Here is a 27,452-nt window from a genome sequence, read left to right on the forward strand (position 1 = left end):
ACACATATTTGAGATAATAAGGGCAGAGAGGGAAAGCTCAGGAAGTCTAAGGAGCTTGGAAAGAAAATTGTCTGGGCTTCTTTAATTTGCTTGAAGACGTTTCACCTCTCATCCGAGAAGCTTCTTCAGTTCTTGGGTCAAATGGTGGAGAGTCCCAGATTTAAACTCCGTGGGAGTATCCCCCCAAAGAGGGACAAAAGGACCCCTTGATGATCCTCTACCTAATCACATAAACCAAGGCGTGAAAACAGGTGTGGGTCACAATCAGCCAGGGTTTCGGGTGAGCTCAATGTGAAATCTAGCCCCACCCTATCATGTGATTTCCTGAGGTCAGATGGCCCAGGGTGCGAGTGGGTGTTAAGGTATCTGGGAAGGGATCTCAAAACTGGATTATAGATGGCAGACAGTTGCTGTCGTAAGCCACCGCCTCTGTTCAAAGATGGTCGCTCACAGTGGAAATAAATGGCCTCTTTTACTCCTCTTTCAAACCACCTCTCTTCTCTGTCCAAGATGTGAACATTGGCATCCCCGAAAGAGTGAACTTTGTCCTTTAGATGCAGATGGACTGCTGAGTCTTGTCCCATGGAGGTGGCTCGTCTATGTTGTGCAATGCGCTTGTGAAGTGGCTGTTTGGTCTCTCCAACAGGGCTAGGGGGATACGGTGGGGCTAGATTTCACATTGAGCTCACCCGAAACCCTGGCTGATTGTGACCCACACCCGTTTTCACGCCTTGGCTCATGTGATTAGGTAGAGGATCATCAGGGTGTCCTTTTGTCCCTCTTTGGGGGGATACTCCCACAGGGTTTAAATTAGAGATGGACCGATCCGATATTACGTATCGGTATCGGTCCGATACTGACCCAAATTACTGGATCGGATATCGGCGAGAAATAAAAAATGTAATCCGATCCATTAAATATCAAAAAAGCACCTCACAAAGCTTGCTACACGGCGTAACTCGGCTCATAACCGTAGCACGTCGCAGCAGTATGCGTCACGTGATAGAGCCGCTGTGTGTATTTGTAGCCTTGCTAGCAAACCAGCATTTCATCTCCGAGGAAGTTTTCCCAGAGAGAAGTAAAGCAAGTGTGTAAGTTCATCTCTGAATGTTTGTAAAGCATTCCCACCTTAAGCTTAACAACAGATATATGGAGCGACTGCCTCTCTCTCTCTCTCTCTCTCTCTCTCCTGCTGCTGCTGCTACTTCAATCGTGAAACTGCTTAATGATCAGCTGATCGGCTTTTCTGTCGAGAGTCCGTCTCTCTTCTTAGTTTTTGGCCCACTTCTCACCAGAAAGAGGAAACCAGCGGCTGAACAACTGCAGCACTATTAAGCTTGATAAGCTGTTGTTAGAATTTATTTAATATTACTTTCTAGACCAGGATCTTTTTCTACGTAGCTGACTGTGCAGGGGCGGATCTAGCAAAGTTTAGCCAGGGGGGCCGATAGGGCATGAACAGGGAAAAGGGGGCACAAAGACATACTTTTCTTTCTTGTTCTCATTTAAAATATCTAGCTTTTAATAAATAATTATCTGACTCTTACACCCAAAGTTTTAATCTGATGTAAAATATATAGAAGTCCATTACTGTATATAGTAACTGTTAAGTCTAATATACCCTAGTAAGCTATAGTACTTTTTCCTTTGGGAAGGTACCATCTGTGCAGTCTGCAATTCTGTTGAAGAAAGATGTTGAATCTATTTAATTATTCTTGAAAAATAATTTCTTTCTGTGCATTTTTCCCCCTGCATCAAATTAAATTTGATTACATCGATTAAGCATCATGAGCTGGAGGGTGGGGGGGGGGGTGGTTCCCTATTTTTTTTTTTTTGCTGGGAGTTTGTAACCCTATTAGTTAGGTTGCTTGATATTTCTGCTAAGTACTCTTTAAAATACCAGAATAGGGAGGATGGAGCAGGTTTAAGTTTATTAGATTGATCAGTATTGCTGAACTATGAAATATTTTGTTGTATTTTTTACATACAGGTATAACAGAATAGCTTTAGTTTTGTTATTTATTTAAACTTGAGTATAAACTTATACAAAATGCAGCAAGATATTAAAAAAAACGTTTTATTGATTAAAAAACACACTACATCGGATTCATATCGGTATCGGCAGATATCCAAATTTATGATATCGGTATCGGTATCGGACATAAAAAAGTGGTATCGTGCCATCTCTAGTTTAAATCTGGGACTCTCTACCATTTGACCTTAGAACTGAAGAAGCTTCTCGGATGAGAGGTGAAACGTCTTCAAGCAACTTAAAGAAGTCCAGAAACTTTTCTTTCCAAGCTCCTTAGACTATGATGACCTGGATGACTGAGAACCTTCACAGACAAAGCTCAGGATATACACTATTAAATTCTGTCCGAGATCCACATATTTATCTGGAATATTTGTCGAGCTGACTTGTGTTTTCATTAATGTCAGCACCTCTTTGATTAAGCACGTTGCACCTCATTCAGAGTTTTTATTGCTTTCATTTTTGTGCTTCTGGCAGTGGATTAGGATGAGCTGAAGTGATGAACAGGTTGCATCAGACAAGATCAATGTAGGTTATTTATGCTTATTATAATGAGTGTGTTCTGTCTGGTGTGCTGAAGAAACCTGGCCCAAGTAAATACATGTAAGTATTAAGTACATATGGAAAAGTAAATACTGTGAGCTCTATTCTTAAATGCATGCATGTTCTCTACGTCTACAAATGTCTTTGTGTGTTGCAGGGGACTGAGGGGTTTAAAGTCTTGTGTTTGAGCTCTGTGACTGATCCCATTGCACTCTCTGCAACACTGGCCTACATGGATGCTGGTGTATGTGTAACGTTAATAATGTGGATTTAGTCACAGCTGTGTCTGGTAAATGAGGCAGAACCCAGCTTTGGTCAAGCAATTGATCTTTTCTTTTATCCCAGCCAAGTTTTATGAAGTATCTCCCTCCAATAATCCGCAAACACATCTAACATCAAAGTCATAAAACTGTGCATTTTAAATCTGGGGTTAAGAAACTGGGTTTCGGATTTTGGTCTATTTTAGCAAGCAACACTATTAAATGACTGATTCTTTACAATGGAAAGAGAGTAACGCTGCTGGATTATTTTCATTAAAAATGTTTTTTGGACAAAAATATGGTTACAAGCAGCACTATCCCACGGTCCATAGATAGATAGATGTTCATTTGCAGTAAGAACATAAACTTAAAAACTGGCAGGCAGTCCATCTGGTAATTCTCACTCCTGCAACATATTAGGTCCTTCATATGCTGTATTTCATACTGCTAATCTATGATGTTGGATTCTCAGGAGCATGAAATGAAATGCAAGAAATAAAATGTGGCTGTTGGATGTAGGTTTCTCTCTAAACCCTGTGTTAAAGCTTATGAGTGTGAATTAACAGTGAAAGAGTATTGTAAGAGTCATTATGGATGAAGGAGCTAAGGGGGAGTGCAGAAAATTCCAATGCCAGAGTAAAATGTGTGTAATGCAGTATAAATATATGTTCAACAGGAGCCATGTCTTCTGCAAAAAGTAATATTATTAAACCAGTCTGCTATAGGCCTCTTTTTCCTTTGTTTCAACCGTTTAATGATCAGATGTGTAATTCCTAGTGATAGTGTTAGACTAAGTTTTAGCGCCTTTCTGTCTAACCTTTATCCTTTGTGTGTTAGCTGCAGATCTTTGTATCTGCTCGCATAGTGTTTATCGCCTAAAGGTTGCCATCTGCTTACCCAGGCAGGTACCTCGTAAAATGTTTAATTGTCCCAAACATGCGCTTTTAGACTCTAAGTCTTTAGTGTCCTACACAAACACAGGCACTGAATAGATGAGATGCAGTCTGATTGTGCTGACTTACCCCTCTGGAGGCAAAAGCCAATATTTGGGGGGTTTATTGTAAATAGACTATCCAAGACCTCCAAGATGACTGGGTTTTTTTACTTTTTATTTTTTCCCACAAGATATTCTTTCAAGATATTCAAGATATTCTTGAGCCACTTTCTTTATATTTTGCTAAGAAAAAATTAGATGCCGCAATTTATTGAAACATGCAAATATACATGGAAATACAGCGTATATGGCAAAAACAGAGGTTGTACAATTCAGTGTTTGATATACCTGCCTTCATTCTTCAATACAGCCTGAATTCTCTTAGGAAAGCTTTCTTGTAGGTTCTTTAAGTAGTTCTCTGACTTATTGAAGGACATTCAAAGCTCTTTTTTGGATGTTGTCTCCCTTTTGTTCTGTTGTCTGTCAAGAATCCTACACCATGACTTATACTGTTCCACTGAAGCAGATGTATCTCTCCTGTGTCAGCTCTTTGCTGGATTTTTTCTTAAGGACATGACATTCAGATACTTTTCATTGACTGCAGATAATTTTTTTAGGCACGGTACTTCTTTTGTCCTCTACTTGTCTAGTTTCCTCAGATGTTTTTAAGCACAGCATGAAGCATGCACACATTTGCACAAGTTTTTAGCGCTTTGTGATTCACCTTTTTTGGTGTAAAAAAAAATATACTATTTTATGCCTGTCAAACTGTATCATCTTTGAGATTTTTCATAGATTCAACTAAAAAAAAATGGGAACAAATTATGTGTTTTTGTGACAGGCTGCTTAGTCCTACACAGGTTTGGAGCCTGGTCAGTGGAGACAGGTCAGTGTTAAGTTGTTTAAGCAGCAAAAAGAAATGTCTGAAGGTGGTCAGGTACAAGGATTGGTGTGAAAATGAGCGAAAAAGCAGCCACTTGCCAAAGAAAAACTTTGAAAGCCTCGAGAACTATTGCTGATGACCATAAAGATTAAATGAGAATATAAAGAATCGATGTATGTGTCGCGGCTGCACAGTAAATGTTGAAAATACATACACATTTTCAACTGTCAGCAGACAGCAGCTGATTCTTTCAAAATTATCTGTGGGCAAATAAAGCATGTCCAGTTGTGATTGATCTACAGAAATAAAACAGATGAATACAAAACAGAAACTTATGGAACCAAAACTCTTCCCTACAGATTCTTCATATTTATATACAGACATCTTTTTATTGAGAATAGAGCTCCACATATCAGCCAATATTAGCTCTTGGCCAACATATCAGTATAATTTTTATAACCACCAATAAATAAAACATTTTCAAATGTAAAAGAAGAGAACCAAGAAACATTGTTATGAGTTATGAGTGTTGATATTGTTGACTACCAGAGGGCAATCAATATCAGATCAATATCAGTCTTATATCAGTTGGACTCTAATGGAGTTTAGGTGAGATGTAAGTCTTCAGATATTGCTGTAAGACTGTAAAGTGCTTTCAGCTGGAAAGTCTAAAAATAAAAGTGTTGTAAGCTTATAATCAGTAAGAGTGTCTCCGTGTTGCATGCAGAAAGTGTGAAAAGGCTTTGTTGAACTTTCTGTCTCTTATGTTATGTTTTTGCACAAACTGTTTATTGTTGTTTCACAATAATGTGGACCCAAATGTAGATTTACTTTTTTATATTAGAAAGTAAATTCCATTATATAATATCGATTTTAGCTAGATCTGCTCATAATTTATCTGTTCATAAATGATCAATTTCCACAGCATTCGGATGCAGCAAAGCAATCAGGCCAGGAGGATGCAGAGTCAGTTAAGCTCCTCTGCAAGGTAATTAGATTCAGATAATCCAAACAACAAAAGCTATAATCCTGCTCACATTCAGTGCATTCTTTTGGTGTTGAATTGGCAGACCTGTTAACAAACTGCAGCCAGAGAGATTATAAAACTGAGCTGTTTATTGGCTCACAAGGCTCAAGTTTAGCCACATTAATGTTTTGCCATATGTCATAGTGACGACTAGATAAATGCCTTGCTGTCACAGGGATATATTCCTGTGCACTTGGGTGTGTGTTATATATGTCTCAGTAGTCCAACAAATTCAGCAAGTGACCGACAGTTAAAAGCTTTATGTTAGCTTTTTTCCATGTTGTTCAGTGGAACCAGGAATGTCAGTGTTGGAACAGTTTACAATGGTGGTTATTTAGTTAAATGTAGAAAACTAAGGATATATAAAAAATTCCCCTCTCACCCCTGTGGGCGGGCTTACTTGCAGAGTAGCATTCCAACAGCCCCTTGTTCTCATCTCTTGCCCACTTGTGCCTTCTTGTTTCAGTAGCCCACTTCTCATCCATGTGTCCTGGTTCCTTAACAGCTGGCTAAATTACCCTCATTGGAAAACTGTTAATGTGATAATTGAACAATCGACAATAATCAACCGGCAGAAACTGTTACTGCCATTTTTGTGTTTATTGCAATAAGTCAAACTTAGACTCAGTTTTCCAGTACAAAAGTTAGAGTGTAAGAAAACCTTGAAAGCTTTTAACAGCCAGCTGCACTTTGTGCTGGGATCCTTATTTGATGTAAGCTTAAACTAGTGGTTTTGAAATGTATTTTTGAGAAATATTTCATATAAGTACATAAATGAAAAAGATGTAGATGAGCAATGTCATGTTTTTACTTTGTATTGCAGTACAGGATATATTTTTGTGCCTATCTTACTTCAAGAGCATCACTAGAGAGAGTAGTTTACCCAAGGGCCCGAGCTAATGAGACAATGCAGCAAAAATGATTTAGTCTCCACCTTCCTATCTCTAGTCTGTGCAGGCCTTTCATAAAGCGGGCTGAGTCCCCAGGGTAATGGCTCAGTGAGGACCTCCAAACGAATTTCTTTTCCTCTGACTTAAGAGCCTGAATCATTATGCACCAGCAAAATCTTTGATCAGGTGTAATTAGGGAGCGTATTGAAAGGATGTAAATCTGCACTGTTAGCAAGTATCTAAATGGTTGTAGAGATATGTAAACTGTAATTATTTTACACATAATTAATCTCCAGGTGTCTTATTACAAGTGTCTTATTTCTTGAAGAAGCACTAAGGTGTCAACACAATCTTCTCTATAACAAAATATTTCAGGGGTCAAAATTTTATAAGTAAAATAAAATGACCTAAAAAACACCTCTTTTCAACCTATATACATGGTTTCTTAAATACATGCTTGTAAGTGCATTTAAATTCCCAAACCTTACATTTTGACAAAGCTCCAACATGTTGTAGTTGATTTGTAATATATGCATCTCTTATAAACTTGTTATATGGTACATTCGATGTCTCCAACCAGATCTACTACTTTAGCCAGAATGCTTTAAAAATAATTGTAGTCAAACTGAGTGGGTCAGTGGGTCAGTGGAACATATAATGATGCTTAAAATAGTGGTTTACTCTAGTTTCCATGATATGCTGCTAGATCAGCTCTAAATGAAATGACTTAAATACATTTTGACGCCTGACATTAGGCGAAAATAACCCAAACAGGGGTAGGTGCTGAAATTCATACCTCATACTAAACTATTTATCCAGGTTTGATGAAATTGGAATTTGATATGATTTTCCAAGAAGCAGGAAATCTGTGAGGCTGCAAAGTAAAGTTACAGGTGTTTTAAAGCATATTGTGTATTAGGGCTGGGTATCGTCACTGATTTCTAGAATCGATTCAATTCCGATTCACAAGGTCCAGAATCGATTCGATCCACGATTCGATTTAATTCGATTTAATTCGATTCACTTCGATTTGAATCTGGGAAATTTTGACAGTCAGAAATATTATAATTCAGATCAGTACATTTACATATTTTTGTATCTATAAAAAGGAAGCTGACACACGCAAGACTTTATCAAAGGTGTGAGCATCACAGCAGATGCCTTTGTGTCAAAGTAGCTGAAGTTAAAACATAGAAAAACATGAAGGTGATTTTCCTGGCATCGGATTTTATAAAAATGTTCTGCAGTACATCAAAAACAAAACAAATCCATTAATCAACACATGAACATTACCTCTGAAGTTGCAGGGGTTTTATTAGAGACACGGCTAAGCGTTTTGCATTTTGTATAATTTTAAAAAGTTTAAATTTGTTCAGTATTGAACGGCAGAAATTAGGTTTTCTTTTCGGAAGTATATAAAACGGAAAGAAAAAAAAGTCGGCCGAAAGCGCTGTAAACAAAGGTAGACTTGTGCGTAACAAGCAAGCGAATAATGCAGAAAACAGTACAGAGATAGAGAGGGGGAGAGAGAGAGAGAGAGAGATGTGCAACGTGGTCGAAGCAACACAGTAAAAGTCAGAGTGAATACATGACGATGTTTATGTGAAGCGTAGTTTGGATCTTCTTTTGCTGCTGGTTCGGTCAATATTGTTTGGAGAGACATCAAACTAACAGCTTTAGAATCAGCGCATAAAGGGCGTGAACACAAAGCGCGGAGCCGCCGACAGATCAGAATCAGCGAGCTGTCGGCTTTCAGCCCCGACCGTGAGAAAGGCGACATCTAACTGATTCTGATCCGCGGGTCGCGCTGTGTGTTTAAGTCTTTGTGCAGAATCCGTGTTCCTGCTCTCATTTACTGTCTTAGCTGTTTGGTGGTTGTTGAAATTTTGTGAGACTTCACCAGAGATTCTGGCATTTCAGGCAAAATAAATTTTTATTAAAAAAATCGATTCAGGATTTTAATGAATCGATTTTACGTTATCCAAGCCAGAATCGATTTTAATCGATAAATCGATTATAAAAACCCACCCCTATTGTGTATATATATATATATATCATAATATTCTGGATAAAACTGAATTGATATTTCTCCATATCACAACGTCCCACCTAGACATAACATCCTGACCTGGCAGTCTGATGAGTATTAAATCCTATTGATTGATTGATTGATTGATTGATTGATTGATTTTAAACAGCAGTGGAATAACACTCATTGCCGTCTCTTTTAGAGGGAGGAATCATTTCTATATCTTTGAATTTAAGGGAACTTATATAATGTCCAGTCCTGCTTTTACAAATTTGGTTATACAAGAAATCCCATTTTTAAATTTAAACATCCTCCCAGTGAAAACAAACATACCAAGAACCTCAGAGATATATTAGTGAGGGTTGATTGCCTTTAATAATCTGTGGTAAGACTCGACTTATGCGGTCAAAGAAGTGCAGGAGACTGATGCTGTCCAGTGTAGCAAGTGATTTATTCACCATTTTGTGACCGAAACAATATTTACAAAGAAACAAATAAGAAACTCAACTCTATAATTAACTCAGTTCAAATAAACATAACTGAACTTAAATCAACAGAAATTAAGGTCAAACTGCACACAGCTACACTGACCCGAAACCTTTTTTGAAACACCTGAGTTCTTCTGCTTAAATAGTCCACTTAATCAAACAATTTCTCCTCTGGACTATTCCAATCAGTAGGTAGATACGATGAACATGACTATATTCAAGTCTCTACTACTCCTCTTTACTGGCAACATGAACTCTGGTGTAATCAATACACATTATAACAATAAATCTACTTCTTCATAAACCCTCTAAAATCAACTTTATTAAATTATAAGAGTTCTTCCCATTCTGCACTTGGTCTCTTCCTGTGACCTCAGATGAACCCAGAAGCTATAAAGCAGGAAGTAAAACTACATTTCCTCCTTTTGTTTCTGGAAGACAGGTAGGTAAGGTAAGTTCTAAACAATGCAAATTAACAGTTGAAATAAATAACATGTTAACTTAACAAACTTGTAGGGATTGATTTAAACCAAGATGTTATATTATATAATCTGTAAAAGTGCAAAACATAAACAAACCCGGGATAGTAGATGTTTGCCTATTGCAGATTACATGTGAAATATGGTTAAATCAAAACAAGAATGTTAACTAAGAATATGGACAAATGGTCTTCTCACCCACTTTGTCACACTCCCCCCCCCTTAAGACCGTTACTCCTCTGAGTCATGGGACAGGAAATCAGCAATGACATTCTTATGTCCGGGTCTATACTGGACCTGGAAACGAAAAGGCTGGAGAGATAAATACCATCTTGTTATCCTGGCATTAGTGTCTTTCATATTATGAATCCATTGCAAAGCACGATGATCAGTCTCAAGAACAAACTCTTTCCCAACGAGATAATATCGTAAGGTGTCTAGAGCCCATTTAATTGCCAATGCCTCCTTTTCAATGGTCGAATACCTCACTTCCCTTGGAAAAAGTTTTCGACTGATGTACTGAACAGGCAACTGCTGCCCTTCCTCTCCTTGCAGTAAAACAGCTCCCAGACCCACCTCAGAGGCATCTGTTTGTACTGTGAAGGGAAGGTTAAAATCTGGACACTGCAAAACAGGTTTCTGACACAAACAGTCTTTCAAATCATTAAATGCATTCTCAGCATCTTTCGTCCACCTGACCTTTGTAGGACTAGATTTTCTTGTCATGTCAGTCAATAAAGCTGCTCTTGATGAAAAATTTGGAATTAGTCGACGGTACCAACCCACTAATCCCAAAAATGATCTCAACCTTTTCTTTGTGTTTGGCAAGAGTGCTGCAGCAACTGCATCCACTTTTCCAACCTGAGGGCGAATGCCTCCACCCCCTATTACATAACCCAGGTACTGCACCTCGGGCTTGGCAATGTGACATTTCTTGGCATTTATGACAAGTCCAGCATTTGTGATACGTCGAAACACATCAGCAACATGTTTCAGATGATCTTCCCATGTACCACTATAAACAACAATGTCATCAATGTATGCAGCTGCATATTGTTCTGCACCCTTCAACACTCGATCCACCAACCTTTGGAATGTAGCTGGTGCTCCATGCAAACCAAAGGGCATCACTGTGAATCTAAACAGTCCACTTGGCACTCTGAATGTTGTTAAGTCCTTAGATGAGTCTGTCAAGGGAACCTGCCAGTAACCTTTACAGAGGTCAAGGGTAGTCAGAAATTTAGCATTTCCCAAACGATCAATTAGTTCATCAACCCTCGGCATTGGATAAGGATCAAAAGCAGACACAGAATTTAACTTAGAAAAGTTTACACAGAATCTAAGCTTAGGATCATCTTTCTTTGGTACAAGCACAACAGGGCTACACCACTCACTGTGTGATGGCTCAATGATTCCTGCAGCCAGCATCTCCTCCAGCTCACTTTTCAACTCAGGCAATAGCTTAGCTGGGATACGGCAAGTGGTATCTCTAATTGGCCGTTGGTCTGGAGAATGCAAAGTGATTTTGTGTTCACTGAGGTGTGTACGACCTGGCTTTAGACTGAAGAGTTCTTTAGTCATAAGTGATTGCACCTCCTGACGTCTTTCCAAAGGCAAATGGTCTAAGTCTGGAAACACAATTTTGACAGCTGAAGAAGGGAAGTACTGCTCCTGAGGTTCTTCCTCATCCACAACTGTACATGCCCACATGGATGTTGAGTCCCGTGGCTGGTCAGTCCACTCTTTCAAAAGATTGACGTGGAACACTTGATGATTCTTTCGACGGTCTGGTAAATGAAGCTCATATGTGACTGGGCCTGTCTTCTTTGTGATTTCATATGGCCCCTGCCACTTTGCAAGAAGACTGCTCTCAGAAGTTGGCAACAGTAGAAGAACTTTCTGTCCCTCACGGAAGACTCTTCTTCTTGACACTTTATCATATCTTTGTTTCTGCTGCTGTTGCGCATGGGCCAGATTGTTATTAGCAAGCTCTTGGAAATGTTCGAGCTTGTCCCTCATTTTGAGGACATATGAGAGTTCACTAAACCTCTGCTCTGACATCGAACCCTCCCAAGCTTCTTTCAGAACATCCATTGGACCTCTGACAGGATGCCCATAAAGTAGCTGGAATGGTGAAAACCCAGTAGAACTTTGTGGAACCTCTCGGTAGGCAAATAACAAAAATGGGAGCCATTGGTCCCAATCTGACCCTGTTTCATTCACAAATTTCCTGAGCATTGATTTTAAGGTCTTGTTAAATCGCTCCACAAGGCCATCGGTCTGTGGGTGATAGGGACTGGTCTTGACACCCTGGATCCCTAACAAACTGTATACTTCTTTGAGCATCTTAGAAGTGAAATTGGTCCCCTGATCTGTGATGATTTCTTTTGGGATACCTACTCTGGAAAACAACTGAATCAGGCAGTTAACAATCTGACGAGCCTTTATTTTCTTCAGGGGGAAGGCTTCAGGATATTTTGTGGCATAGTCACAAACTACAAGTATGTACTTATGACCTGCTTTACTCTGTTCTAGTGGGCCAACAATGTCCATGGCAATGCGTGAAAAGGGTGTATCAATGATGGGCATACTGATAAGTGGAGCTCTATCTGCTTTCCTGCCTGGAGCTGTTAACTGGCACTGTGGGCAAGCTTTACAGTATTGTACCGTATCACTGAACTGTTGGGGCCAGTAAAATCTGGGAATCATTCTAGAAAATGTTTTAGATTGCCCCAGATGTCCTGCCCAGGGAATGGAATGACTCATTTTCAAAATGGTAGATCTCAAACTCTGGGGGATCACCAACTGGTCACCAATCTTGCTACGGCGTTGCAACAAATCTCCCTTAACCACAAACACTTCCTGCCTTCCCTCAACTGTAGTTGACTCTGGAACACATTTAGAGAACAATGGTTTAAGTGTTAGATCCTCTTTCTGAAGCCTAGCAACCTGACTAGCGCTGGGGAGAGACTCAGTCTTTAAAGGATCTAAAATGTGTTCAGCTACTCTTGTTCCCTTCACCTTTTCATGTCTTCTCTGTCTCTTGCTCTTTTTTGGTTTAGAACGAGTGCTAGACTCGTCCAATGGTGCATCCTCATTTGCGAAAGGCAAGTCATCCCAACCCGAAGCATTAACCTGTTGCTCCTTAGCTTTTGACCTTGTGACTGCTAACAAACTTTCAATGGTTTCAGTCTGACAGGAATACTTGGCTATTAGCTCTGTGAGTATTGGGAGATCACGGCCCAACACCACTTGGTAAGGCAAAGTTTGCAGCACTCCCACTGAAAGAGTGTAACACTGGCCTTCTACTTCAAGTGCAACTTCAGCAACTGGGTATGATACCTTATCACCATGAATACAGCACACATCCACTGTTGCTCCTGAAAAGATCACATCCCTAGGAAGACTGTCTTGTCTAACCAGAGAGCGATTACTTCCTGAATCTAACAGAGCTACACAGGGTTTGTCTTCAACAAATACCCCAATTGATGGCTCACGTTGCTGACATTCAATTTCATTTTTGTGATTCTCACTGACTTTAGTTTGTCTAGCAGAACACATGTAATTTTTACTAACAGACATCTTTGTACACTGAGCTTTAAGATGACCTATTTGACCACACAAATGACATGCTTTATTGGTTCTATTTTTTGTCTCAGATCTGGCAGGATCTGAGTTATACCAGTTCTGTCTTGTGTGCTTAACTTTCAAGTCAGGGCCACCACCTAACATGTTCAATGGCATGTTGGAATTTGACTTAACTGGTGTGAAAACTTTTGATGGTCGACGAGCTGCTAAGAAAGCTTCAACCAGTTCTGCTGCTTCCTTGGAAGTCTTTGGGTTACGTTCCTTAACCCACGTCCGAAGATCAGGATTCAGAACCTTGAGAAACTGTTCCATGATGATGGCATCTCCGATTTGATCCTTTGTCTTTGTTTCAGGATTCATCCACTTGATGTACAACTCCTTTAGGCGAACCTGCAGCTCCCTTGGTGTTTCCTCTGCTCCAAAGGTACTAGAACGAAACCTCATTCGATAGGTGTCAACACTTATTTCGTACTTCTGCAAGACAGCACACTTTACTTTTGCATAATCCATAGTGTCATCAATATCCATGGCTACATAGGCGGAACGTGCTTTACCAGCTAGCAGTGGTGCTAGGTGAAGAGCCCACTCATCTCGCGGCCACTGGCAAGCATGAGCAATTCTTTCAAAGGTGATTAAATAATGTTCAATGTCCTCACCTTCATTGTAAGGTTGCATTTTTGGCCCCTTCCAGCCTGAATGTCTCACCAATGTTGAAAGCTGTGCCTCACTGCGTTGATGTACCGGTTCCAAGTCAAGCCTATTTGATTCTTGTGTGCTGACAGGTGGTTCTGGAGTAGGTGCCCTCGAAGAAGCCGATGTTGATGCTTGTACTTCAAGTAACTGATGCTCTAGATTGCCATGCTGCACCTGCTGTTGAAGCTGGGCAAACTGATGCCGGATTTGCCTCCATCTATCCTCCTGGCGCTTGTGCTCTTGCTCCAGTTTAGAGTCGCGTTCAGCCTGCTGTTGCATCAGATTTTGCAAAAGTTTGGACAATTCAGCCACATTCTCTTGTCCAGCAATATGGCCACTTATTGCCCCTTGTTGGTCACTGCCATCTTGTAAATCATCTGCTTCACATTCTGGAACAAGTCCCCTCTTTGCTCGGGTAGACATCTTCTCCACTCCTTAATTGGCCTGGAATCCCACTGCTGCTGCCACCAAATGTGGTAAGACTCGACTTATGCGGTCAAAGAAGTGCAGGAGACTGATGCTGTCCAGTGTAGCAAGTGATTTATTCACCATTTTGTGACCGAAACAATATTTACAAAGAAACAAATAAGAAACTCAACTCTATAATTAACTCAGTTCAAATAAACATAACTGAACTTAAATCAACAGAAATTAAGGTCAAACTGCACACAGCTACACTGACCCGAAACCTTTTTTGAAACACCTGAGTTCTTCTGCTTAAATAGTCCACTTAATCAAACAATTTCTCCTCTGGACTATTCCAATCAGTAGGTAGATACGATGAACATGACTATATTCAAGTCTCTACTACTCCTCTTTACTGGCAACATGAACTCTGGTGTAATCAATACACATTATAACAATAAATCTACTTCTTCATAAACCCTCTAAAATCAACTTTATTAAATTATAAGAGTTCTTCCCATTCTGCACTTGGTCTCTTCCTGTGACCTCAGATGAACCCAGAAGCTATAAAGCAGGAAGTAAAACTACATTTCCTCCTTTTGTTTCTGGAAGACAGGTAGGTAAGGTAAGTTCTAAACAATGCAAATTAACAGTTGAAATAAATAACATGTTAACTTAACAAACTTGTAGGGATTGATTTAAACCAAGATGTTATATTATATAATCTGTAAAAGTGCAAAACATAAACAAACCCGGGATAGTAGATGTTTGCCTATTGCAGATTACATGTGAAATATGGTTAAATCAAAACAAGAATGTTAACTAAGAATATGGACAAATGGTCTTCTCACCCACTTTGTCACATAATCACAACATTTTTTATCTTTATCTCTTTTCTCAGATGAGAATTCCCCATGTCAGAATTATGTCCATGGTACTCCCACACTTATAAGCTATTGTCATTAGTCTTAAATTACATATTGATGGCTTACTGATGAAATTGAGCAATTTTTTGGTCTTTAACAAACAACTTTACATTTTTTTTTTTTCCTTTTTGAGATTGAGCACCCTGTATGTCATTTAAAGACTTCAGGTAAGCATACTATTACTTTGTATTCTAGACACATATTTCAAAATCTAGCCTGAAAAATAAAATACAGAATAAATGCCTGCACTTCGGTGGGAATGTTGCACATTAATGTAAATGAATGAATTTAAAGAGTAGAATAATTCCTGAAGAATTGTTTGGAAAATCAGTTTACGCTCATACATGAAGTGAAGCAAACATACATTTTCCATTCTTACATAAATGTGGTGTAGATTACTGTCCACATGGTGGCACAATAGCATTTCTCTTCCTCGCTGATACTAAGGAATTATTTATGGCGGGCACCCCCGGAGAGTTAAAATCTGTCAAATTTTCATCATAAATGGAAAAGGCTTGAATTATTTACCAACCAGCCTTGAGATTTTTCCTCAAAATATATTATGTCAGAACTGCCAGAGAAGTCAAATGATGCTGCAGCCACGGGCCAAAGAGTAATGTTGCACTCCCTGTGTGGATCCAAACAAATCTCTGACATGTCTGCTGGTGCATCAGGAGCACAACCATGGTGATACACATACACACACAGACTACTTCACAGAGCAGCAAAGGTTAAATAGAGTGTGTGAATTAAGCATGGAAGTTACTTTTCACCAGCACTCTCAGGGGACAGACGTGGACAGGCCATCTTTTTTTATGGATTATTAATGAGCATGAAAAATCATGATTTAAAAAAAAAAAAAAAAAAAAAAAAAAAAACATATTTGAAGAGAGAGCATCATATTTAACTGTATGTCCAGAGTGGTATTTGCAAGCTTCAGACCATTTATCAATGCTATGTGTGAAGCAGACAGTGCTAAAGAAAGCGTGCATTTAATGAGCCCATGCTTTCAGCAACGGCTTATGAGAATAGAACGCTCATGCAGTTTGAAGTCCTATTCGCATTGCAATCCTCTGAATCAAGATAACAACGCAGTCCAGAAGCTTATAAAATATTGACGTATGTCTCGCTCTCCTTGCAGCAGTGTGGCTGTTATACCACAAAACTAAAAATGAAAATACTGCTATGGATATAATCTAATCATGTGGTTCAGAATATGTGTGCACGCGCACTACTGTTGAGAAAAAAAAATTCCATACTGGGCAATATTACAGCCAAGTCTTTTAATCAGGCAGCAGCTGTATTTTACAGGATTTGATGACTAAACAACGTTCACTTCCTGGCTCAGACTAGCTGATGGCTTTGTCCTAATGTTTAAAGGACGTATAATAGTGTTGTACTATTGATTTTCTTTTCAGGTCTTTGTATTTCTCAGTCTAATCAAAAAACCCGGCCCTCGAGCTAATGCTCTGCAATTCCAAGGCATTTAAGATGAACATGCTGTTTTCTTAAATGATGGAGAGATTGACAAATAACTGAAGGACCAATGTTATGGTCGATATGGCGATCCCAGGCTGCCTCCTGGCTGCATGCCAAATATCCTTGGGCAAGATACTAACCCCATGTTTGCCTACTGGTGGTGGTCAGAGGGCCCGGTGGCGCCAGTGTCCGGCAGCCTCGCCTCTTTCAGTGCACCCCAGGGCAGCTGTGGTTACAATGTAGCTTGCCATCGCCAGTGTGTGAATGTGTGTGTGAATGGGTGAATGACTGAATGTAGTGTGAAGCGCTTTGGGGTCCTTAGGGACTAGAAAAGCGCTATACAAATGCAGGCCATTTAGCATTTACCATGGTACCACGGAATAATAACAACCTTACATTAGCATGTAAAGGCTATTAGCTTCTATACAGTTTGCATTTCATAAACCACCTATTTTAGACCACCAAATTTAATTTACTATATATATATATATATATATATACTGACTCCCACATACAAGCGCATCTTCTCTTTAAAGGCATCCTGCTTCCCCTTTCCTTTTTCTCCAACAATATCTAGCATTTCGCTCACATACTTAAGCCTGATATTATCTCCTTTGTAATCAAGCACTATTCATCTGCCCAAGAAGAACCGGCACCATTTTTTCTGCTGATTATACCTGTATTGACACCAAATACCATATAACACTGTGCAGCACCTTCGTGCAGGTGCCTTGTCAAAACTAAACATATAATTTTATCCTCAGTGCACGTACAGTGTGCATTAAAACCAATTTTACTAATCCTCCCCAAATGTACGGTACAGTGCTGTTTTTTAACTGATGGAGAACAGCAAAGACAGTTGCAAACCATATAATAACTATTCCCCTGCGCTATGAGTTTAATCTTCCTGTAATTATACTCTGACTATTGCTTGCCTCTTTCATTGCTCTGGAGAGAGAGAAAGGTTATGTTGAGCACTCTCCAGTGCTTGAACCTTTCAATTACCGTGTTGTTGAACTGAGGAGAATGAAACTAGAGAGAGAGGTCAGCCAGATCTGAATTAGCCCAGAGAAACACTGGCACATTTACATGAATAGAAAGTCTGCATTTTATCAAGACTTTTAATTTTGTGCCAAGCATTTGAAGAAAAAATCGATGACCTAAAAGAAGCTGAGAAAATTGTTACCTAAGCCTTTAATAAGGCTTGGGTAACAATTTCAGCCAATCAAGTACTTGTAACTAGCTTCACACTACAAGCTGTAATTTGATTTCAAAATACTGTATAAAATATTAACCAATGTTACTTTTAGTGCACAGTCCTCAATTATAAACAGCAGGCAACAATCACTGAAGACCAATGCACAAATCAGCCTTCAGTAGGGTATCTGTCGTTGCATCTCATTTTGGATCATCATGAGGCTTGGAATAATCGATTGCTTCTGACTTGTACAATTATGCTGATTACAATTTTATACCTATTATTCATAATTAGAGCATGAAGTGAGCTACTGCAATTTGGTTTATTCACAGAAATTGATCAAAAAGGCTTTTTACAGTATCTTATTATTATTATAGGTGCTTTTAAGGATGACACTCCACCATGATTCTTCTTTTTTTTTTTTTTTTTTGGTTATGACAAGAATTTTCTTTTAAGTTTCAAAAAATTTGGCTGACAGAAAAATAATGCACTGCACCTGGAACAGAAAAAAAAAACTTAACGAGGTCATTGATTGTAAAAAAAAAAATAATTAATTAATAAAATTATTTAGTCATATTATAAGTTCATAAGTTTTATGAAGTAGTCATCTTACTTTATAATGATTGCAAAAATCATTAAGTATCAATCAGTTTTCCTGTTGACTCCTGGGGGCGCATAGATCCGCAACAACACCACGCCAACGGACTCTGTTCTGGGCTGCTCTCTTCAGCTGGGTCCACGTCATTCCGGCGGCCTTCACTTCGCTCTCGACAGATCTTCTCCACGTCTGTTTGGGTCTCCCCACTTTCCTTTTCCCTTGTGGGTTCCAGTCCAGTGCTTGCCTTGCGACGATGTCGAGTGGTTTTCGAAGTGTGTGGCCTATCCAGCCCCATTTTCTCTTCTTGATGTCTTGACCAACCGGGTTCTGGCTGGTTCTCTTCCACAGGCCTGTGTTTGAGATCTTCTCGGGCCATCTGATGTTGAGGATGTGTCGCAAGCACTTGTTGATGAAAATCTGTATCTTGCTGGTAGTGGTCTTGGTCACCCGCCACGTCTCGGACCCATACAGAAGGACTGCTTTCACATTGCTGTTGAAGATGCAGATCTTGCTGTGCTGAGATAAGGCTTTGGAGTTCCAGATGGGTCGCAGGGTGTTGAATGCAAGCCTTGCTTTGTTGACAACAACAACAATCATTAAGTATGGCAAGTTACAAATATAAGCAAAAAAAAAAAGCACAATCGTAATTGACACTAGCTAGAAGCACTGAAAATTCATCCAAATGCAACATAAAAACATCTGCTAGAATAGACCATTTTGATATTACTACAGTTTTTTAGAGGTACTGTGGACAAAGTTACTTTCTATGAATTCAGAGATAGTTACAGCCCCAAATTCTGGGTATCTGCATAGTTCAAGCACACAAGGCAACATGGCCGTTGGTGTGCATGTACTTTTAACCAGAACAGAGGATGAAGCCCATGTTCATGGTAATAACACAGTGACAAACAACAAATAACACAGTAGCAAATTTCCCACGCGCGGGACTAATAAAGCTTATCTTATCTTATCTTAAAAAATTTCCCAGTGAAAAGTTTACCTTACTACCCAATTTAGAATGAGCGCTGAGTTTGCTGATGTTGGTGGTAGTGATCATCTTGAGCCACAGTCCAGCAGTTCACTACATGTTTACAGTCTTTCCACATTTTTAGAATGTAGAATGATTTTTTGTTTGTTTGTTTTCTGTAAATTTCCTTTACAGAGATTAAACTGTGGAAAGTTTAATGGAAAGTCACAATAACAGTTTATGGGTTCACATGGGTTCAGTTTATGGGGACCTTTTAATGGCACTATATCCTGTACTGAGAAATATACAAAAAGATAAACACACAGGATCATTGGATTGGATCTAATTCATGTTGCAAAATGAAAAGATCTTTTATGCATTTTCTAAAAATAAAAAAAATTGAATATGGTAGTTGCTGAGATTATACATTAAAATGCATGGAGAACAAACAGCTTTTACAGTGTTATGCAGTGAACAAACTTTAAAAAAAAGTTTGTATTTGCAAATGAACAACACCGGGCTCCAAGAAATTAACAGACATTACAACAGTAACTGAGGATGTTGGTGATACTAACAAAAATAAAATGTCGTGTAGAAACCAATCTTTAAAATATTAGAAAACAAGTTTTAATGTGCTCTATTATTCCAATCACACAGTGGAGAAAAATGTTTGTTTTTTTAATGAACTGACAGAAATGAAAAATTTCAGTCAAGATGTAGGTGTCCTTTGCTATCACAGAGCATGTCTATCATCACATCACATAAATGTTCTAGGTCAAAATGACATTTGTTTCATAGTCACAATGGCACAGTGCTGTCAGATGTAGTTACTTCTAAACCAATGTGAGATCTCTAGAGAAGGGTTTTAGGCAACCCCTGATTATTGGTATAATCAGGGTAAAGCAGCAGATTGTTGTTCCTGTGTAAGAAAAAGATTAACAGGTATTGTGCCTGTCAGTGTGACCTTCATGCAACACAAGTTTGCATTGATCTATTCTAACATTGCAGGGGAAGCAATTTGTAGCAATTCAATGTTAATGTTAGAGTTGTCAGTGTAAGAAAAGTTACTGATCTTATACTGACATCTGATACTGATTCTAGGTTTTTGAGCACGCTCAGTGATTGCACTCGTCAAAGCAAGGACATTTTACTGCTTTTCATTTCACTGGTATGCCAAAAAGTAGAATGAAAAATTGGGAAAAATTGGGGTTTTTTTGTTTCTTTACTATGGACATATCACTGTATTTGTTTCACATTTATGAGTACGGTGCTTTGAACTGAATTTAACTGAAACATCTAAAATTATTATTGTCATTTTTATCCGTGGTTTAAATTACATTGCACACCAAAACAAAGAGCATCAAGTATTTAAGTAATGATCAGTGTAGCACACATTTAAAAAATGAATCCACTGATTATTAGGATACTATGGCAAACATTTACCAGCAAAATTAGCTTACAGAGTCAAAGAATTCATATAATCCCCAGTAAGTTGTTCAGATAATGCACCGTACTGCAGTATGATCTGAAACCTGCTTTTCTGTGTGGTTTCTGATCAGATAACAGTGTTTTTCTAACTTAGCAGTGACTCATCAATCCCCAATTATTCAAGACCTCCCACAACATTTTTGTTCTGTGAATATATTTACATATATCTATTAAAGTTAGATTTTTAATACTATTGCATGAAATGAAAACACAAATTACTGGAAAGAAAATGTACCTTTTTCAGGGATAGTGTTAAACGCAGTTAAAATATCCTCCAAACTTAAGAACGTTAAGTTTGGCTTTTGATCCTTACATGGCTCCAACTCACTTTTGGCAGAAAGACCGCAGGCTGGCGATTTCCATCACTGTGCATACTTTTTAAACCTTGAGTTAATCTACAGATTAGAGCTGTCATGCTTACTTTCCTTTTGCTTTTTCATCTATTGGAACAAACTCATCTCCATATAAAGTAGGTTTATTGGGTTTTGGGGTTTGTTTGTTTTCTCTTTTTTTGTTAAAATAGCTGAATTCTCTCAATCTACATTTTATTTTCAAGATAGCCTCGGTATATTCTCGAGTCACCTGGTCAAGGGCAGATATTTGTGTATTCGTTTGCAGACAGTGTATGCGAGCAAACGTGGACACGAATGCAAATGTTGTGTGTTTCTTTGTAGATAAAACACATGCCCTTCACAGAGAGAACATTTGCTTCATTACATTCATAAAATCAAACAGGTAACGGAATATCTGTCGGCCACCTTTAACATACTGGTTGACACAGTTGCTCTTTTCTTATCTGCCAACACAAACACTGGGTTCAAGCCTCAGTAAGAAAAGGTGAAACAGAGAAACATCTAAAGACTCGATTCAAATCGTTCTGTTTGTGTGCTAGGGAAGGTTCGAATTCAATATTTACTAGAATAATCTGTAAATGCTCGTGGACTTGACTGACACACCATCAAAATATGTGCTCATCAAGCCTTCGCTCACTCTTATGTCTCGTCTGTATATTCACTCACAATAAATCAGTTTACTCAGAGACATTTTTTACAGCATGTGTTAAAATATCCTTCTAAATTGATCTGATCAGTTTCCAAGCCCGCTTGTTATTACAAGCTGCCACTGTGTTTAACCGCCTGGACCTTTCTCCACCAAAGCGCTAATGGATCAGGTCACTCCAGCACTATTTATATCTCTCCGAAAACTATGTTCCTCCTTCCCTCCTGCTGCTATCCCCTTAAAACATGGAGATTTTCAGCATAGAGGGAGGGAGATGGGGAGGTGGTGGCAGAAGTGGTGGTGGTGGTGTTGGGGGAAGGGTAGTTTTAGGGGAGATTCTCATAATAGCGCTTTGCTGTCCTCTTTCTTCTGTTGTGCGTTACGACTGAACGCTCAAAATAGAACATCTCTAGAGAGCATCGGATCAGGCTTACGATAGGTTTATGTGAACAGGGACACGCATACAGTTTAGCTCTTTTTTATGTGATGGTGGGAAAACAGCTTTTCCAAGTTCATTCGTCCACATTCACTTCATATTAGTTTTTTAAATTAGGAAAAAACATGCTCGGTTCAGTCTAGATCCCTTCACACACGTTGCCCGTAGTTGAACATGTGAGCTTTTCTCACCCACAAATCAAAGCCTGAGTATAATCCCATTTAATCCAGCAAACACGCCAACCTTGTATTTTTCATAGTCCAAGGAGCCCCTGTTTATCGTCATATTGTGCTATGTTTCAGAACATGTCGATAGCACGAATAAAACACAGGAGCACGCGTTCGATTGCATAACAGCAGGAAGTAACCAGTTACATTGAAGACAAATACTCTAAAGAAGCTGACAGGGGTTTTTCTTTTTTTTTTTTCTTTTCTTGGTGTGTTTGTTTATCTCTGTTATTTGCATATGTTTGTGTGGAGAGTGCAGTGTGTGTGTGCGTGCCTGTGGGGGCTTGAGCCACAGTGGATAAAAATGCATGCCAGAGTGAGAGAGAGCGAGCAAACGTACAAGTGGAGCAGGATCAGGAAGGGGAGAGAAAGAGAGCGGAGAAGGAGACCGAAGAAACCGAGAGAGGGGGTTTTGAGCTGTGCAGTAGCAAGTCGTGTTTCCTGAAGAAGAGGGAGGTGCATCGCTCCATCTTCTCATCTGGGATTTAAACTGCTTTAAATTGGCTTTAGTCTGACAGAGGATTCCCCGGCTCGTGGAGTGCAGCTCTCTTCTCCAACGCAACACAGGACTTTGTTGTGAAGCAAGAGAGACGCACAGGAAGGAGGGAGAGGGACACTTGCTCCTACTTCCTTTGTACCCAGCCTGCTTGACAGATGGCTCTGGCAGACTGATCTCTGACTCTCACCCAGGAATGAGTCCTCACATCACTCACTGAGGCAACGTATGTCAGCTCTTTTTTTTCTTTCTTTCTTTTTTTTTTGCTAAAGCTGCATGCTCGTACTTGTGTTCAGCTGCACTGTTTGCTTTGAATGTGTTTGAATGAATGTGCAAAATGAAAATGACAGCTCAATGTGCATGCAAGTGTGCCTGAAATGTTAGTTCACGGGCAGTGCCAAAGGGAATGAGAGGACAGGAAGTACTGTGGCTCAATCACCACCACATCAGCACCTTATCAGAGTGAAGTTATTTCACAAGGTTCAAATAGTGGAGCTTTTAATTAGTTTTGTTTCTCCTTTCTCTCTAGCTGACTTGTATATATTAGATTAAGATTAAGCTGAGGTCCAGAGCAAGTTTGTTGACAGCAGACGGGCTGTGACCTGGTGCCAGCACCTTTTTTTCCTGACTCTGCAACCACCTGGACTTTTTCAACCATTCAACCAGCTACCCTTTATAGATTAAACTGATGCTGCTGTTCTTCTGTGCAGACTTATAAATCATGATGGCACACACTGCAACAGAAGCAGGTGTTGTGTTTCAGATTATAGACACTATTATTTGCAAGGTTTAGCACTAACTGTGATACGAACCTGAAAGAGTTTTCGTTATCTGTGTGCTTTTGATTGTAGGGACAACAAAACACACCTGATAAATGTGTCGTAGAGTACAACAAAAGCTATACAAACACAGAGTGTATTAATTTATTCACTGCAAAAAAAGATATTCAGCCATGCAATAAATGTTCATATGCATTCTGTGCCACGCAGCAAAGAGCAGTTTCTATAGTACATTTGAAGATTGTACATTTTGATCTTATTCACATTTTTCTCCTGTAATTATAAATCCCTGCGACTCAGGATTAACACCAAACTCACTTACTTAGTTGCTGGCCAGTTGCCAGCCTTTCTTATAAACCAATACTCTCTACACAATGTGCTAGCTTCTCTCAAGCAGCTAACACCGTTGGGAATGTATTGTTTAATTTCCTTAGAAAAATAGATGACAGTCTTGTAATATCTATTGAAAATCTGCGATTTTTCAATGTGGGGAAGTTTGCATCAGAAACAATGGCTGAATACGCGAGCTTGGTCTGTGTAATAACTCACTCACATTCACTTTCAGCTGTCCTTGCTGTCACAAATGCACAAACACAACCAGACACAGACCAGACTGTCTCCTGCCTTGTACCTGATGTCATCACAGTGTTAGTGTTCAGAGCAGATGCTGATAAATTGCTGATAGTAATTAATAGCAGGATAAACTTGCACACCGCATAAGTATTTGCTGGAATGTGAAGACAGTCAACAAAAATATATGAAGAGCTAGAAATGAGAAAGAAACTCACATTTTATGTATTTGTAATCACAGCTGATTCGACAAAAATTAAATCTCGACCATAAAAACAAAAGCAGATTCTGCATTCTGAAAACAAATTAAAGTATCAACTTAATCAATTTTCATCCATTTTTATTGAGCAGAATTTTACCACCAATATAGACTGCACCGGGTGCAGTACTTGTGAACAAGTACTGCACCCGGTGCTAGCCTTTATCATAGTTGTGTTCACTGACATACACAGATAAGAATAGCCCCAGCAAAGTCAAACAGCGCCAAGACCCTCTGCATGCTTACCCACTTGAAATACTATACTTTCAGCTAATTAAATATTTAGCAGACATGGCAAACCAGATGTTCGATTCCATTTAATTACCTCACCTGTAAGACTGTACAAAGCTGTAACTTGGAACTTCTGTGATTTTGCTTATCCTTCCCTCTCATCTCTATTAGTTGCCACAGCATATTATCGCTCTGTCACCCAAACAGTTGACCATCGGATTTCTCTGCTTGGTCTCAACATTATGTGCTTTCTTCTTTGTATAGGAGGCACATCCAGGTTCATAGTTCAAACTGTGGCATTTTGTCAATGTCAGCTTAATGTGTTTATTTTTAGCATTCACTGACTGACTCAGAATGAAGATTGATGTTGGACTGCTTCCCATTGGATTCCCAGAGTCACTCTCGTGCTCTCTAGTGCCCATACTGAAACTCACACTATTAGCTCTAGATTAAAAACACATCGGCTTCCCGTCTGTCCGACAAACATCACAAAGCAGGGGAACTGCAGTCACTGCAATGAAAACCAGTTACTTTATGAAAGCACAGTATGTGGTCAGATGAAAAGCAGAGGTTCACGGTTACGCTTTGAATTTGACCTTTTGCTCTGGATTGAGTGTTTTTTGTCATGCAGACTACTGTCCTGCTGAGCCCATAATGCTAAAATAATACATGTGCCAAAGCAGGTGTTATATTTTAATTATATTTAGTCATTTGTTTTCTAAAACACTGTGTGTCCAGGGCTGACAAGGTATTATTACCTGGGCTTCTTTTTCCACCAGCAGGAGAAAAACCTGCAGACGCTACTCAAACGGACCAAACCTGGGTTTGAACCCAAGACCCCTCTTGCTTTGAGGCAGCAGTGCTAACTATAAGCAACTGCAGTTATTACTGTAACTACTGTATTGCACTTTACTTTGTCATAATACAGCAGCACTACGAGCTGTACTCAGGTCTTGTTTTGAGTCTGAGTGGTTTTTATGTGTTCCATGGAAGAAATAACCACATCTTCATCCTTGTTTCTGCTTGTTATCTCTTTTAGTCCTTACTCCCTGCCACCGTTCTGTGAGCAGCAGCATTTCAATGTTTTGACTCCCTGTGCCATCTGGACAGCATCCACGTTCTTAATTTTGCATGATGCTTTCCAGCATGATTGTTTATAAGTCTAAATTGAATTCTGTGGTTTGGCTCTTTGTGGTTACATATTACATACGTACTGGTGTTTAACTTTAAAGTATTTCCTTTAGAGGCACCTGGCACATAAAAATGATCAAATCCAGCATTCTTTGTTGGTCTTGTTTCAAACTGTAACGTCTGAACTCTTGGTTTGCATTCTTCAACTAATCACCTGCTCTGACTCAGAGCGCTTGCATAGTTGGCATGTTTTACTGGTATTAGCAGGTGTTATTGTAAGCCTGATGGACTTAACATCTTGGGAGACACACTGAGTTTATATCGCCCGGTGTTTAATTAGTACCTACTCCTTCAACATATTAAATTACTTATTGACTTCCTTTAATGAAGATTAATTTCACACATGCTGCTTCTGTTTCACAATTCATCAAGACATGTTTTTTCCTAGTTACTTTCACATAGTGAATCAATTCTGATTTGCATAAATCGTTCAGTTCACATTTTTGATTCATTACAGGTGTAGCATCAGTTATATGTATAAGTGGTTCCTGTTTATTGACAGAATGTCACCTGCTTTTTTCTGTGCAGGTGACATTCGTTTTTTTTTCTTGTGGCAACATAATAGAGTGAAATGGGTTCAGTGGAAATCAAACTATAGATTTTGTTCCTTTGAGCTAGATCAGAGCAACGACAGAACTTTCCTTTTTCCTAGTGAGAGAGGACAGATCAGATCAGTTGATACTGAAGAATCTTAAACTGCAATATTAAGCTGTACATATGCGTCACATTTAAACATTAATATGTGAAATGAATGCTAAGTGATTGTCTTGTTCCCGTTTTCATTTTCCCACAATTACAGTTCACTTTTGGTTATGAGCGTCCCGGATATTATTACGCTCCATATTAGTGCAGTTCTCACTGTCTAATCTCATTGTTTTTTTATCCACCAAAGCTGAAATGATAAAACTGAATAAGTGTTTAGCTAATGCAAGGAAGCAACTTGCTTTACCTCAGGGAAATTAGCAGGCAACTTGCAAGCAAAACTAACTGCTTGTATGTCACACCAGAGGGAAGATGAGACAAACAAACAAAAACCAGGGGGTGGGCACAGCACATGCAATAATTAGCAACTGTCATCATGACGCTTACATGAGGAAAACATTTATATTTTTGTATGCTGCAAGCAGCAGTTATTTCCTGTCCTGTCCAGATTTAACTACAGAAATGTGCAGGTTTCTTTAAACATTTAGATTGCACATCAGCGTCACAATCACCTTTCACAAATGACCTTGTCTGTCTGTGTTTTCTGTGCATTGAACTATTTGCTGTAATACTAAATGACATCCTTTCCTGCTTAGTGGATAATCTGTAGACATTTATTGCACACACAATAGAGCGGTCTAAGCCATAGCATGTC

The 27,452-nt window shown here is 39.1% G+C and overlaps 1 protein-coding gene across 9 annotated transcripts in view; it reads left to right on the forward strand.

The window, feature by feature from the left end:
• The first annotated feature begins 22,910 nt into the window (after window positions 1–22,910).
• Window positions 22,911–27,452, forward strand: part of gramd1bb (GRAM domain containing 1Bb) — a 122,102-nt gene continuing 117,560 nt past the window's right edge. For 3 of the 9 annotated variants that reach the window (XM_085130680.1, XM_085130678.1, XM_085130682.1), the window contains exon 1: window positions 22,912–23,291. The gene's annotated coding sequence lies outside the window, so the exon portion shown is untranslated. Of the gene's footprint in view, window positions 23,292–27,452 lie in introns of all 9 variants that reach the window. The other 6 variants (XM_085130679.1, XM_085130683.1, XM_085130681.1 and 3 more) reach the window with 4 other exon arrangements.

Source organism: Neolamprologus multifasciatus, chromosome 14 (genome assembly GCF_963576455.1).
Source record: "Neolamprologus multifasciatus chromosome 14, fNeoMul1.2, whole genome shotgun sequence".
NCBI classification, from domain to species: domain Eukaryota; kingdom Metazoa; phylum Chordata; class Actinopteri; order Cichliformes; family Cichlidae; genus Neolamprologus; species Neolamprologus multifasciatus.